Source organism: Hyla sarda, chromosome 7 (assembly GCF_029499605.1).
Source record: "Hyla sarda isolate aHylSar1 chromosome 7, aHylSar1.hap1, whole genome shotgun sequence".
Taxonomy (NCBI): Eukaryota; Metazoa; Chordata; class Amphibia; order Anura; family Hylidae; genus Hyla; species Hyla sarda.
In genome coordinates, this window is record NC_079195.1 from 136,155,988 (window position 1) to 136,172,529 (window position 16,542).

At 40.3% G+C, this 16,542-nt stretch overlaps 1 protein-coding gene and 1 non-coding gene across 5 annotated transcripts in view; one reads left to right on the forward strand and one right to left on the reverse strand.

The window, feature by feature from the left end:
- GRID1 (glutamate ionotropic receptor delta type subunit 1) overlaps nt 1-16,542 on the reverse strand; it is a 1,339,076-nt gene that overhangs the window by 1,135,025 nt on the left and 187,509 nt on the right. The gene's annotated exons all lie outside the window — the stretch shown is intronic.
- On the forward strand, nt 3,988-4,175 carry LOC130283563 (U2 spliceosomal RNA). The gene has a single exon (XR_008846740.1). It is a non-coding gene; the product is annotated as a U2 spliceosomal RNA (small nuclear RNA).

Genomic DNA, 16,542 nt, shown 5'->3' on the forward strand with positions numbered 1-16,542 from the left:
AGGTTTTCTTCTGATGACTCTTCCATGAAGACCATATTTGTATAAGTATCTCTTTATAGTGGAATAGTGTACCACCACTCCAGTGTCTGCCAGATCTTTCTGGAGCGATTGTGCAGTCAAACGTGGGTTTTGAATTGTTTTTCTCACAATCCTGCAAGCTGTTCTGTCTGATATTTTTCTTGGTCTTCCAGATCTTGCTTTAACTTCCACTGTTCCTGATGACTGCCATTTCTTAATTACATTCCGAACAGAGGGTATTGACATCTGAAAATGTTTTGCTATCTTCTTATAGCCTTCTCCAGCTTTGTGAGTGTCAACTATTTTCAGTTTCAGATTTCTAGACAACTGCTTAGAAGAACCCATGGTGCTGATTGTTGGGGCAAGGTCAGATGAGTCTGGGCATTTAAAACACTTGAGGTTGACATCACCTGGTCTTCCCAGATGATGATTGAGAACAATCCATGACACTGGCAGGTCTCAGCTTTGCAAAGTGGGCAGTGCATGCTATAAAATCTGCAGGGTGCCCAAACTTTTGCAGACTCCATTTTTTTTGTTTTCTGTTATTTTGAAAGTGTGAATGATGGAAATAAAATCTAACTTTTGTTGACATATTATAAGAATGTCTAATCTGTAATTTGATGCCTTTTGGAGATTTTTTCCATCTTTCCTTGTCTTCTTTATGCACATTAATACAAATTTTTAACTGGGGTGCCCAAACTTTTGATCCCCACTGTAGTTATTTAAGTGTTTGTGCTGTATGTTCTTTTTGCATTTCTAAAGTGGAGCTGATGGAGCAGTATATGGGGCTGCATGTTTTAGACATACTCCTAACAGGCCCAAAGATATATTTTAACCCCTTTATGACCCAGCTAATATTTTTTCTTAAAATATATAGTTGGCAGCAGCGCTAATATGGACTTGCTTATTATGCCTTATATCACAATGAAAAACATGAACAATATATGTTGACCGGGATTTGCTTTGATTATATGCACAACCTGTAGATCAGCGTACTGTGAGAACGTGTATATATAGCAGTTGTGAAACTAACAAAAGGTTAAGAACTGTGCACATAGCAGTTGTACAACTAACAGAGGTTAAGAAGTGTGCGCATAGCAGTTGTAAAACTAACAGAGGGTTAAGGAAGTGTGTGCACGTTAGCTTCTGTGTATACGTGCTGTGGATATGGTCCCGATTCTCCGGTATGCAGTACAATCCACCAATATCCTAGGAGGTGAGCAAAGATTCTGGGGACTGTGCGATCATGGTTTCGGGGTGAGCTGAATTGAGTGCCAGACGAAATACGTGTGGAGATCTTTGTGCTGCCGCAGGCAGATCTGCCCCGGCCGGTGGCGTGTCCACTTGCGTACTGCAAATGAAAGGAGTCAAAAGTCCTGTACCTGTAACTGACGTCACTATGGTAAGACTGTTGGGCCAAAAAAGGAAAAAATTCCAATCTGAGAATGCATTGCACATATAGCAGAAGCCCGCCTCCATTACACAAATATATTACCACATTAGGTACCGTGTTTCCCCAAAAATAAACCCTACCCCAAAAGTAAGCCCTAGCAGGATTATCAGGGTGGGCTGCAATCAACGGTAATCAACTGACGGACCGTGGTCCAGATACGGACCGCGGCCACCAGTAATGCCCGCAGACCCAACCCCCCCATCAACGGCCTACCCCCCCCCCCCCCCGGTCCCGCGGCAAGTTACCGTAATTCACCCGAGGCAGGGACGCTGTCAATTTAAAACATTGGCGCATATGCATGGCCGACATCATGGACATGTCCCTGCCCCTGGCTACTAAGCAACAGAAGGAGGTCCCGCCGCCGCCGAGAGCTGCAGCTTCTGTATGGTATGAAGGTGTAAGGTACTGTAGTTTATTATGGCAGAGGGGTGGGGGGTCCTGTAGCAGTGTGGAGGATGGGGGGCTGTAGCAGTGTGGAGGATGGGGGGACTGTAGCAGTGTGAAGGATGGGGGGCTGTGGGAGGATGGGGGGCTGTAGCAGTGTGGAATATGGGGGGTGCGGCATCCTCCACACTGCTACAGCCCTCCATCCTCCCACAGCCCCCCATCCCATCACTCCTGCAGCCCCCCATAAATAAATAATCCCTACCCTGAAAATAAGCCCTAGTGTGTTTTTTGGGACTAAAATTAATATAAGACCCGGTCTTATTTTCAGAGAAACACGGTAAGTAGTGTTAGGAACAGAATCATCCGTGTATCTACCTGTATATTTAGGTTAGTGTGGGTGATCCCTCTGTTGCCTCCAAGCTTAACTCCTTTTTCTGAACTTCTGATTTTGATGGGTCATGCAACAGCATATAGAGAGATATCAGTCCCTATCCCAGGATGGAGGAGGCTGGGAAGGAGATGCTTCTTACTTTATGAGATGTCTGCTTAACAGTAGACAGACCTACCAATAAACTTTATTAGACTCGACCGCGTTTTTGCCTACGGTCGGGAAACCGGATACGGCCGAAAACTAAGCCGACCAGAGGCTGCGGTTCACTCCGGTCGGCTCATAGACCTGCATTAAATACGGTTGCCGAATACGGCTGAGTGCGGGTGCCGCGATTAAGCCCCACCCCCCTCCTCCCAGCCGTATACGGGAACTGTATTTAACGAAACGTGGTGTGAACCCTTTCCATTTATTTTTAATTTTTTTCGTTTTTGTTTAGTATCCCCTCTGAGTACCATATTTTGTTTTATAGAGTAGATAATAAAAGTAGGTAAAATTAATAGTAGTAAGGGCCACTGCTTACATTTGTATTTGGTAAAACCAATATTAGATTATACGCATTTATGAAGATGGAAACATAACAAGTCTTGCTGTGCTCAACCATTCCTCCACACATTTAACAGGAAAAACAGCAGGTACATGCACACATTGTCATAATGATTTTCCTACCCAGTAAAACTTATGCTGGGTCAAGGAAGGAACTGGGACTACAGCGAGTATGCATTTTATTACACACTGTCACCGCTGCTTATATGTCACAATGCCTTACCAGCTTCATTTTAAATGGACAATTCACCTAAATTCTCATTTCATGCAGCACCTTTAGATTTACAGTATTTCTCCTAGGATCCTGTGATCCTGGGATTTTCTTAGTAATCTTGGTGCTTTATAAAGATCAAGCACTTGTTTAAAATAAATTAATTAATTAATTTGCATCTAGCTCCCCATCAGAACTAGATATTCATTGATTTTTTGAAGCACATCTTATTAAAGTGGACCTCTGCTCGGTCTAACTACAAAGCCTAGGGTGCCCTGATTTCAACTGTGTTTTTACTTTCTTGCTTTGTCTCTTGCCCCTCCGTTCACAAGAATTAGGAGTTAAACAGTAGTGTTGCTCGCGAATATTCGCAATTCGAATATTATTCGCGAATATCGCATATTCGCGAATTCGCGAATTTCGCGAATATAGCGCTATATATTCGTAATTACGAATATTCGTTTTTTTTTTTTTTTTCTTCACAGTACACATCACAGTGATCACCCCTCTCTGCTTCCAGCTTGTGTGGTGTAAAGAAGGCTGTAATACTACTGTGTGAGACTGGCGCACGAAAATTCGCATATGCGAAAATTAGCATATGCTAATTTTCGCATATGCGCATTTTCGCGTGTGCTTTTTGTATTTGCTAATATTCACGTATGCTAATTTTCGCATACGTGAATATTCGCATATGCGAAAATAAAACGAGAATATAACGAATATGCGAATATTCGCGAATGTATGACGAATATTCGTCCATATATTCGCGAATATTCGCGAATTCGAATATGGCCTATGCCGCTCAACACTATTAAACAGTACATTGCAGCTAATAATGAACCACTGTTAAATCTGAATATTCATATGAAATGTAAACTTTATTATTTGCAGGATCTGTAATAGGTTGCTGCTTTTTGTGGTGGAAGCTGTTAATGTCTTTTATCTTTTTTTTATCTAATTGTATAGCCTAGAGTGCCCAGATTTATCGCTTCTCTGCCTTTTGGCTTAGATCAAGTGTAGTATCTGTTCTTATCAGTTTTTCATGCCGGTGTACGGTGACGCCGGTATGGGGCTGGTGGGGATGGGTGCTGCATGGAGGATGCAGGTGTACCAGGGCTTTCCGGGGCTGGTTCTGAGGAATCAGCTCGACGGCTGCCCCGATGTGACCTGTTCCCTCCGGGTCTCTCCATGAGGCTGAGAGGGTCTAGAGCCGAGGTACTTTTGTGCATCGGGGAGTGGTGACCCCGAGGTGCCGAAACTCACTGGGAGTATTGGCTCACTGAGTTGAAGCACGGGCACCATAATCTCTTCACCTTGTGGCACTCACCTCTTGATTCCCGGCCTTCTGGCTAGGATCAGAGAAATTTTTATAGATCCGGCCGGATGTCCGGGCAGTATATCTGCACACATTCACTTATTTATTTCTTTTTGTCTCACTGTGTCACTTTTTGCGTGTTGTGTGTTCACAGGATTTGTCAGGATGCGGTAGCCCTTCTGGGTGTCCCTCCTGGCGGTCTAGGGGAGGTGTGTGTGGCCATTAGGTTCCGCACCTCCCTGCAAACACCCCTGGTACTCCTGCTTTGGCAGGGTACCTACTGTTATCGGCTCTGCGGGCAGATACCTTGGCTAACGCCAAGGGGGATGCCGGGAGCATTTGTGGCCCCTAGTAGCTTCGGCGAAAAGGGACATCGAACCTGGAACCTCGCAGGCACCTTTTGGTCCGGAGGCGAAGGGTAAGGTTTGTTGGGGGGCCTCTCTCCTATCGAAGAAGGGCTTGCGATAGACCGCATCCTTTGTGCACTTTTTTTAGTGTAACACGTTTGCACTTTTTCTTGCACTTTGGGTGAATCGAGAGCACGTTCCTCGGCTTTAAAAAAAAAAAATGTTTTAACTTTCTTGCTATGTCCTTTGCCCCTTCATTCACAAGAATTAGGAGTTTAATTGTTTGTATTTTTTCCTAGTCAGATGGCAGGAACCTTACTGCAAATTGAGGTGTGAATGCTAGGCTCCAATGTTATATTAACTCCTGCTTAGCCTCCAAATCATGCCTCTGAGCTGAGCACTCACACCCCTTTTTAAAATAAAGTTCCCACTCATCTTACTATTCAATTCAAATGGCAGATCATCTCCCAAAAAGAGAAAAATCCCTATAGCTATTTGGGGCTATAACATTTTATAAAAAAAACTAGATCCTTTTTTTATTTTAGCCAGGGTTGACTGGCCATATTTCATTCTATAAACTTGTCATACACATTAGGTTAAGTGACCTGCCAATTTAGTCTGGACCAGCCATGCATCTAATTTGTATAGTGTCATCTCAACGCTTCCCCAGAGTTGGTTTTCAGCTGATCAATCTCTTTCTTCTGGGGGAACAGCTGCTGCCAGAAGAGTTTGCATCCCTGCCCCAATATTTCAAAAACTGAAGATGGAATAGTGCAAGTGAAGGCAATTGCCCCCTTTAAGATTGAGAAAGAGCACCACCTGAAGCACAGCCCTAATAGAATCTAAGATATAAATATGTAATGTTACTAGAGATGGGCGAATTTTTCAAAAATTTGATTTGGCCGATTCGCTGAATTTTCTGAATTTGGTTTAGTCTGAATATATTTGTGGCAAATAGCTATTAAAAATGGCTATTTCCGGGCTACAGAGTTTCAATTGGGGTGTGGAACACTTTGCCTTGCCATAAAATGCATAGGGAGTGTGCGGGGGGTAGTGAAATAATACTGTTATTCAGTATTTCCTGCCTGCACTATGGTTGCAGTCTTTGAATGGGAAGTGCTTCCTGTGATGATCTCACTTGACAGACTATGAAACAAATTCTAAACTCTCCCTGCCTGCCTGCAGTGAAGCGGGCTTGAGGTCAATGGATTTCCCCTGTGCTGATCTGTATTGTTAGCAACGCTGATTAGTGACCACACAGTGTCTGCTCTGTCTCTAGCCAGAACGAATGCGGGCTTGAGGTGAATGGATTTGCCGCTGTAAAGATCTGTATTGTCAGTAATGGTGATTAGTGTGCACACAAAGTCTCTCCTCTCTCAGCAAATATGTCTCAGCGGATAGGAAATGCCTGTCTTCAGCAATGGCTGCCGAATATATATGGCTGTAACATCACAGGGCTGGCCACTGATAGGCTGCATGCCGCCATGTGATTCAGGGAGATCCCGCCTACCCGCTTCCCAGACTTCCTTGCCCCATGTCCTCACATGTGCAGCTGCCATTTTAGTCCCCTGGCCCGCACAAAATGTATTGAATGAAGCAATTTGTTACCACGAAGCGCGAGGAAATTCAGATTCGTTCAGAATCAAATTTTTCATGGAAATTGCAACCAATTCCACTTCGTCAGCTTTGATTCGCCCATCTCTAAATATTACACTTGCATGCAATTTATCAGCACAGAACATTGCAGCTAATAATGACCCACTGTTAAATCTGGATATTCACGTGAAATTTAAACTTTATTATTTGAAGGATCTGTAATAGGTTGCTGCTTTTTGTGGTGGAAGCTCTTAATCTCTTGGGAATGTTTCCTCATTGTAAAATGGTAACCTAGGGATCAGTTCAGACATATAGACCATCCAGTCATTTACTTCAAGCATCTAAATGTAAAACATGATTCACCACTCATTTCCTGTGTTCTTATGCTAGATTGGAGGGTTTACATATAAATAACATCAGTTGCCAAGGAGACAGTAATATCCTGGGAAGGAAAAGTCAAGGGCCAGCCATACATTGTATATCTGTGCAATTGTTGAATCCATTATGAAAAATGCATAAACAACAGACATCATGGGTTATGTGGGAATATGCCATTTCATACTTAACTTTGATTCTGTAAAGTTCTACTTGTGGAATTTCACCCACACTGTAGATGAAGGCGAAGACTGGGCTTCCCTATTGTAAAAACAACTGCAGTGCTGCTATGAGGTTATTCTGGAACAAAAACGTTTTCTTCTATTATTGCTCTAGATTGAATGCTGAAACTATTTTAGAATAATTTAGAAAATTGCTCAAAACAGTATTATCTACTAGGACAAGGCTGTCATATGCTAACAGTACAAATGAAATATCTATGGATGATCATAACTCAGGTTGATAATCTACATTTTTCAATTTCTAGACAACTTATCAAAAACGTATGGTCAATTCACATTTTATAAAAACAATTAGAAAACCATGATTTAGTATAATGGTCAAAAGTAATATAGGGGGTATTTATCAACGGATTTATGTGTCTTTTATTGCGTATGTTTGGCACATTTTTTTGGCGCAGTGTCTTTTTCCCCAAAGTTTGGCACATTCTCTCCACTGTTATTTTGTAAACTTGCTAGGATTTTGACGGTCCTGTGTATGATTTTTGCAGTGGTCAGTAATTTATCATTTGCCTGTTTTTGATGTAGGTTTGACGCAAATCCCTGCCAACAATATTCTGACATGGAAAAAACACATACCAAAGGAAGAATATGGTATGTGCCAAAGTTACTAAAGGAAATGCGCCAAAAATGAGCAGGTAAAAAGAAACCGACAACAGGTAAAAATAATAATTACCCCCCTATTTCTTTAAATGAGTATGCCGACATACACACAAAAAAAATATTTTTGTCATGTGTCACATTGATTTATATTTACATCACTTAAGTAATGTGTCCCTCAGAGCTTGTGAAGACCATAGACCCCATCCCTATCAGGACAATAACACTTCCTATTTAAGTACTGCTCCAATAATTCACAGCCTCAATTATTTAATACCCCCTCCCCCTCAACATATTGATGTTTCTGTTTTTGATTATTTGTTTAATTCACCTCCCCTTTCTGTGTTCTGTTTGTGTATAAATATGTGATTTTTGTGTTAAACCATATCTGATGAAGAGATCAAGGTAGTCTCCAAAGATCGCATTTTGTCATCATATTTTTTATTCAAGCATTAAAAGTTATCAACTACTGAGAACTCTCAATTTTTTATAATTTTTTATACCCACTGGCTAACACAGTAGTTTTTTCCCCTTTTGAACAGCTTAAAATACATGAAATGTGTTGTAGTTGGCCACAGCTAAAAAAAAATCCAACCTAAAAAAAAATCACAATTTTTGGCAAGCAATATTCTGCCGTTAGCTCTCACGAAAGATCATCTGCGTAACATTTTCAAACAACTGTTGGCCATTTTGGTGTCATTGTAGCATTTGTGTGTAAGACCAAGCACAGCTACATGTTCCAGATGCTTAGTGGGGGTTCTGGGTATCCAAAATCCACCCATTTTGAAAATGTTTTAAGATTATCTGAACTAAACACAACATTTGAAATTTCCATCCTAAGTCTCCTTTCACACTATGAATTTCTCCGTTTACAATCTTCACTCACATGTTCCGTCACTACAGCTGCAAAACCCGTCCGTTACAAAACCCCTGACGGCCGTGACTAAATCGCATTCCAGCCTATGGGGTTTTGTAACTGCCCTTTTGCACCCGTATATGCCCGTAATTCATTAAGGGCGTTATACAATGACAGGACATCGTGGCGGAAAAATTACTGCATGCAGTAATTCTTCCGCCCCGATGTCCCGTCACTGTATAATGCCCGCAATGAATTACGGGCATATACGGGTGCAAACGGGCAGTTACAAAACCCCATGGGCTGCAATGCAATTTAGTCACGGCCATCAGGGGTTTTGTAACTGCCGGGTTTTGCAGCTGTAGTGACGGAACATGTGAGTGAAGTTTGTAAACGGAGAAATTCATAGTGTGAAAGGAGCCTTATTCATAGTTTGTAGTTGATTCTATGGTTTCTATGTATACAGATTATATAGTATGCTATTTGGATATATATGTATAGATAGATACGTAGACGAGCAGGTGGAGCAGCACACTGAAGTTAGTCGGATGGTACAAGCTGAGGTTGGACCTTGGTCACAGGTTCCGTCTTAAATATTCAAAGCAGGCACAGCAGCACTCCAATTAGTGAAAAACTAGTGGCTTTTATTCACCAAAAAATGAACAGCGACATTTCGGCTTGCTCTCCAAGCCTTTATCAAGCCTGATAAAGGCTTGGAGAGCAAGCCGAAACGTCGCTGTTCATTTTTTGGTGAATAAAAACCACTACTTTTTCACTAATTGGAGTGCTGCTGTGCCTGCTTTGAATATGTATAGATAGATAGATATATCTCAACTAATGGGAAAACATCATTCTAAATGCGTACAGAGTATAAACAGAAGGAGGGAGGGGTGCTGGGGGGCATACACGTATGCCGGGCACCAGAGAATTACATGAAGTACATGCAACCTGCAGAACACCTGATTTATGTGTTGAGTATCTAAATGTTAGATGTTATAATTCTATTCTGCTCTGCTTAAATGTCTGACTTGGGTACTGATGTGTATAAGCTGACATTTATAAGTCAAGAGAAAAAATGACATAAAAAAGAATTTCTAGCTATTACCCCAAAATTAGATCTAACACATTTAGCTGCTTCCTGAGGTGTTTCATTTCCCTGTAACTTTTATATCCATATGATCTATGTGTGTAATAAGTTATTTCCATGATGCTCTATTAAATTCACAAATTTACCTTTGAGAATCATTTTTCTTTCACCATGGAAATCCTGACAATGACAGCACATAGTACAGCGCTTCAACCCTGTGGCTGTTAGAAAGCAGTGTGGATGAATTGATGCACATGTGTGATTTTTCTGGGGCACAACAAGTATTCAATTTTGAGATAGTGGAATTAGCATCACAAGCAGGATTACAATGTAAAGCAACACCTCTATTATACAGCTGGAGGCAGATAACACAGAATCCGCCATTCACAATAGGTGATGGGCACTGCTCACCTCATATAACATTCCCATAATCATAGCATTATGTCCCCATAATCAGGTAAAGGAAGAATAAAAGTACATTCAGAAATAATAAATACAGAAAAAATATTTAACAGTATACTTTTTGAAGAAAACATAGGTAAATACATTTTCTTCAAATTACCTGGTGTAGCTGCTTAGATAATGAAGCAGATATATAAATATACGATACAGAAGTATAAAATAATTCATATAGCGTTCTCTGAAAGCATAACACTATAAAAGATGTAAAGCAATAACAAACCTCTACAAAGCAATCAAACCCTAGATCTGGATCATTAGAATTGATGTTCCTGACTTATTACTATTGTGCCGATGGGAATTACTGAGGCTGGAAATCCAAAAAATAGGAAAAATATAACATTTGGGGGAAGGGTATTTATTTTTCCCAGCAGTCAGACTATAAAGAAGTTATTAAACCTCCAGAGTGGGAGCTTGAAAATAGCCGTTCAAAGGTTCTGATGTCAAACCTTCAGGGACCTACTAAGACGATTTCTCTGACGACTTGGCCAACTCCCGGTGACTTCAGGGAATCACAAGTCTGAATGACTTTAGTGGTTCATTGAACAGTAGCTGCAGTCAGAAGTGGCTGAATCCAAACATTGTAGCTCCAGATAACAGGCAGTTGCGAATTATATCTCTCTCATTCATGGAGCAATGATAACTGTGACTGATTTATGGGTGGGGGTGTGGGCGAGGGTAGCTAATGTCATATAAATCTTTGCAGACAGCACTTCTGGTTAATGCCATTTACAAATGCAATGTCTTTAAGAAACAGAATGCAGGATGTAAAATAATCTTGCAGAATTACTTTTTTCCATAACTTTAAAGAGCACCTTTTCAAAAATATTTTTGAAATTATTTCGTTTTCTGTTAACCCCTTAACGACCAAGGACGCATATTTACTTCCTTGGCCGGTTCCCGTGATATAACGCGGGGTCACGCGGTGACCCCGTGTCATATCGGATCAGTCCCGGCATGCAACTGAAGCCGGGACCCGGGGCTAATGTCTAAAATGAAAGTGAAAGCTTCCTGGCTGCTCAGTGGGGCTGATCGGGACCACCGCAGTGAAAATGCGGTGTCCCGATCAGCTGGGACTCGAGCGGAGGTCCTCTTACCTTCCTCCGGCGTGTCCCTTCGGCGATAGCCTGAGATACAGGCTTGAGAAATCGACCGCTGATAACACTGATCAATGCAAAGCTATGGCTTTGCAGTCAACAGTGTATAAGATCAGTGTGTGCAGTGTTATAACCCCCTATGGGAGCTATAACACAGCAAAAAAGAAACCGTAAAAAAAAAGTTAATAAATGTCATTTAACCCTTTCCCTAATAAAAGTCCAATTCACCCCCTTTTTCCCATAAAAAAAAAACATGTAAAAAAAAATAAATATAAACATATGTGGTATCGCCACGTGCGTAAATGTCCGAACTATGAAAATATATCATTCATTAATCCGCACAGTCAATGGCGTATACGCAAAAAAATTCCAGAGTCCAAAATAACATATTTTTGGTCACTTTGTATATCATAAAAAATGAATAAAAAGTGATTAAAATGTCCGATCAATACAAAAATGGTATCGATAAAAACTTCAGATCACGGTGCAAAAAATTAGACCTCATACTGCCCCATACATGGTAAAATAAAAAGTTATAGGGGTCAGAAGATGACAATTTTAAACGTATACATTTTTCTGCATGTAGTTATGATTTTTTACAGAAGTACGACAAAATCAAACCTATATAAGTAGGGTATCATTTTAATCATATGGACCTACAGAATAAAGATAAGGTGTCATTTTTACCGAAAAATGTACTGTTTAGAAACGGAAGCCCCCAAAATTTACAAAATGACGTTTTTTCTTCAATTTCGTCGCACAATGATTTTTTTTCCATTTCACCGTAGATTTGTGGGTAAAATGACTGATGTAGCTGCAAAATAGAATTGGTGGTGCAAAAAATAAGCCATCATATGGATTTTTAGGTGCAAAATTGAAAGTGCAAAAACAGAAAAACCTGTGGTTGTTAAGGGGTTATAGGACAAGGATAGGGGATACGTTTTTTTCATGAGACTTGTCCTTTAAGGTGTTTGTGAGGTGAAATTTTCTAACAGAAGCTCCTTTTACAGACACAATAGGGCTTGTCATAAAACTTTCCACAGAATGTCAAATCTGCATTGCATTTCTCCCACTTAGACTATAAATGTAAAATATAGCGGACCACCCATGTCCAGATGACCAGGCACCAAAATACAGCTGATTCAGCTCTGTTAGGCAATTTGTGTTACTCCCATTGGCAATAATGGGAGTTCTGCATACCGCATAGCCCCAGGAGGTTTGGAAATTATGTTAAAGAGTACCTGTCACCAAATAAACTGTTCTAAACTAACTCAGGCTATGTTCCCTAACTACTCCTAATGCCCCTCCCACCCTTAAAAATAATTCAGAGCTTTAAAAAGCTGTGTATCTTACCATTTTCTTGCTCACATAGTGCAATTTCCCAGCAGGAGAAAGTTGGCATTTCGCAGCAGGCATGACATCACTGAAGCCTGCTGGGGGACCCCTTCCGCCCTCACATTGTTGCAGTATTTTAATGAATAAAAGACCTCAAGCTCTGTGCATGTTTCAGTCTGTGTTTCTAACAGTGAGGCTCTCCTGCAGATTTCAGTCTGTGCAGCTTTCTGTGAGAATCTGTGGACATTTCACTTTGCAGCTGTCATTCAAGTTCAGTGCAGAAAAGTACTTCTGAGTTTGGTCTCCTGCCAGGCCGTATTAATTGTGGCAGGGAACAGAACAGAGCCACCTAGTGGCAGTTTTTTTCTATTACATTTCAAACATATTTCTGTTGAAAATTTTAAAAGCAAGTGAATGGGAAAATGTCTGCTAATTACACAAGGAACACTTTAGTAAAAGTTTTGTGGGTGACAGGTACTCTTTAACAACATAACTTGCAGCACTACACTGTTTGTGCAACTCTCATTAATCTTAATGGGAGTCAGACAAATTGTGTAACACAAATGACTCGACCATCCCCGACCCGACCATCTCTGCCAGCCAGGGCCATCTCTGCCAGGATTTTTTTACTACATTTTTAAAAACATTTTCCGCCACAGAAGACATGCAACATTTCGATATGTGAAAGCTGCAATGTATTTACTGCTACAGCATGTATACGGAAATGATAAAAAGTGTTTTTTTTACATTGAAAAATAGCACCAGAGAAGCAACAATGGAATGTAACATTTTTATTTAGCTTTGAGGCGTGAAGCCAGTATATGTCAATAAACAGAATGAAAGCATTTCCATTAACATATTATTTACGCCAGCTCTATATTTTGACTTGGACCAGTCTGAAAATTTGCCATTGGAATTCACTGCATTATATCTCAATATGAATATTCAAAACTCAAGGGATTTACAAGAAGAGAAAGCCAGAAATGCCTTTGCACTAAAATCTATGCTTTTTTTACGGAGGTATTTACTCAATGACTGTGCGTGTATATAACATTGCATGCTAGCTTCATTACACCAATGTCTTTAGGAACGCAGGCCATTTCTCATTTCTTTTTAAACATGGCTCCTGTTCCTTTCTGGGCACAAGGAAGATAATTAAAGTCTTTCCTCTCAATTTGTCACCCAGAAATGATCACATCCTAGTGGTGCATGTGGCTCACAAAATGATTTTTCCATGTGAAGTCATTATCCAGATGTTTGGTTGCAGCATAAACAATAGTGCCTCTCCAATTAGATAACAATGTCCTTTATTACCTAATTCAGTGGGCTGGAAGCCAATTCTCCTGTTATTAATGCCATTCACATGGGACATTTATACTGCTGGGACAATAAACCTTTTTACAATTGCACTGAAAAAAATGAATTATTTCTCAGGGATTATAATTTAAACAGGTTTTCCAAACAAAATAAAAAAATGCCAATACATTAATATCCTTAAGAATTTTTAACTGATCTGTACTGCTGCTGTCTGTGTTCCCCACCTGGTACCATCACATGTTGTGCCAAAATTTCACTCTTCACAGTAGGAGTAGAGAGGAACAAGGCAGGTAAGTATGTGCTCTATTATTGCTTTAGAGCACAAGGAAGCAAAAAGAAAGATTACCTTTAGCTTGGAAAACACCTTAAAAAAGAGAATATTATTTGTTACACTGACAATCTAGCATTTAAGTGTAACAGTTATTCAAACAACAAGTCAGTAGTACAAGCTAATATAACAAACTATGTAGTATACTATCAGAGAAAGACTTACAAGGTTGTCCTAAAAAAACCAAAAAAAAAAAACAGCAGATTATACTATACAAGTCAATTGAAGAAGAGCAGAGGAGTGAGAAGGAGAGGAAGTACAGGAATACAGATTTTGCAAACTTACTGTCAATACTGCTCTGTATGCATCTGATGGTTTGTTATAGAGAGGCAGGAAAGTAGAACACCCATTTTTGTGTGGATGAAGTGTAAGGATGCACAGAGATTTTGCAGCAGCAGAGTCCCATTGATTTCAATGGGATTCTGCTGCACTGTTCACATAGCAGAATTTCTGTGCCAGAAACATCTAGAGCGGAGATTAAAGTTCCACTGTCCACAGAAAGAATAGACACACCTATTCTTCCTGCAGACTCCATATGGAAATGCACTGCCATCTATGAGACGGTGCATTTCCAAACGGTCCTACTGCTGGCATGTTATGCTGGTACTCCGCTGTCACGGCGGTCACGGCAGTGTCCACATGGAGATTCTGTGAACATAGCCTAGTCTACATGCACTCTGCAGCTGAGCTGAGACAGCTGAGCTGAGACAGCTAATACAAATATGGAGCCTGCAGGCTGGTAACCAGAGGGAAAATGCTGTGTACAGGTAATATGATGGGCAGATAGGGCTTCTCCTCATGAACACACACAGGACAACTTATCTGGAAAATTTGTCTATAGTGAATATTTAGTGAATATCGTCTAGCATGGTACTCCACTAGAGACATAAAGGTCCACCCAAAAGTACAACCTAGTTGCTGTTCCACTACTAAACATGCAGCAAATGACTTTAGGCAGGAAAATATAATAATGAAAACAAATAAGCAAACATATTCCGTACAACTATTAGAAAAATGTTGCATTGAAAGAAGATTCACGATAAGCCAAAGAGCCGCCACATCTTTTGATAGCAATGATATTTTCATTGTATAAACACACAAATCCTTTTACCTGGTAGGTCATGCATAGGACTTCACTTACTGATTGAACAAAGTATTACACGTTAATGTGTTAAATGTTGTCCATCACCTTTCCTCCTCACACCTGCTTACTGAATTTACAGAGTTGTTATTCATCTCCTAGTATTAGAGTGCAAAATCAACCGTTTCTCGCAAGATTTCATGCCAGATTCACCACGGTTAAGCAGCTAGAATTACAAAGAACTCTAACTCGGAAACACATTTTCCAGCCAGAAAATATATAGCAACATATTCTAATTTATTTTAAAAAAGGACCCAAGGCCGTGTGCAGATGTTAGAGGAATACATTCATTCTCTCCACTGAAAATGACATAACATGTTCAAATGCAAAATGCGCTCTCTGATCAAGATAACTCAAAAAGTAAATGTCATTAGCTATGAAAGGCCACAATGATATTTGCAAGAGTAGTTTGACAATAAATGTGCTGCAACCATAGCAACAATCCTGAATGTAATAGTTATACGTGACAGTTTCAGAAAGCAAAAAAAAATAAAAAATAACTCCTACAAATATTAAGTGACTTGACTTGACTGGATTGAGAACCAAGGTAGATGACACTATTGCATTCTGTCTGTTGGTGCTAATATGGGTTATTTAGGTTACAGGTTTAGTTTATTGAGGAAAAACTGAAAAAGCTTGTAAATGTGGGGAACAGTGGTGAAAAAGGTGATGTATAACTGCTCACAGCAACCATTAGGGGAAATAGTAACAGGGAATTTGGAGTGCTGCATAAGAAAACAGGAAACAGAGATCCCTTATTTAGTTTAAATAAAATGATATCATGTTGAGTCATTCACTGATCCCTACCACCATTACCCATTTAACTTTTTAACCCACCAGGAGTTTTTAAATTTTAGCCTCACGTACAACCTAGATTTTCAATATATACATTTTGTAACTGTTTATTACCATCTCAAAATGCTGCCAGAGTAAAAATGGAAACCATTCTCACTTTCCCTAATTCCCTTTCTGGTCCCCATTTTTCTCTTCTTCTTTATGCTTCTGATGAGAGGTGTAGCTTGTAGCTTCTGGGACCCGAAGCAAAATCTGCAACAGGGCCCCATATGCATATAAAAAAACTGGACTCTTATGGGGCATTTGTGTTTTGGGGACCTCCATAGGCACCAGGGCCCCGGTGCGACTGGTACCTCTGCTACCTCTATAGCTATAGCCCTGCAGGAAATGCCCGTTCAGCCAATTACTGGCTACAGTGGCAGGACCCCTGCGATCATACATCTTATCCCCTATCCTTTGGATGGGGATAAGATGTATAATGCCGGAACACCCCTTTAAGCCTTAAATGTTTGTTGCAGTACACATGACCAGTCTACTTACAGTGGGGCAAAAACTTCTTTAGTCAGCCACCAATTGTGCAAGTTCTCCCACTTAAAAAGATGAGAGATGCCTGTAATTTTCATCATAGGTATACCTCAACTATGAGAGACAG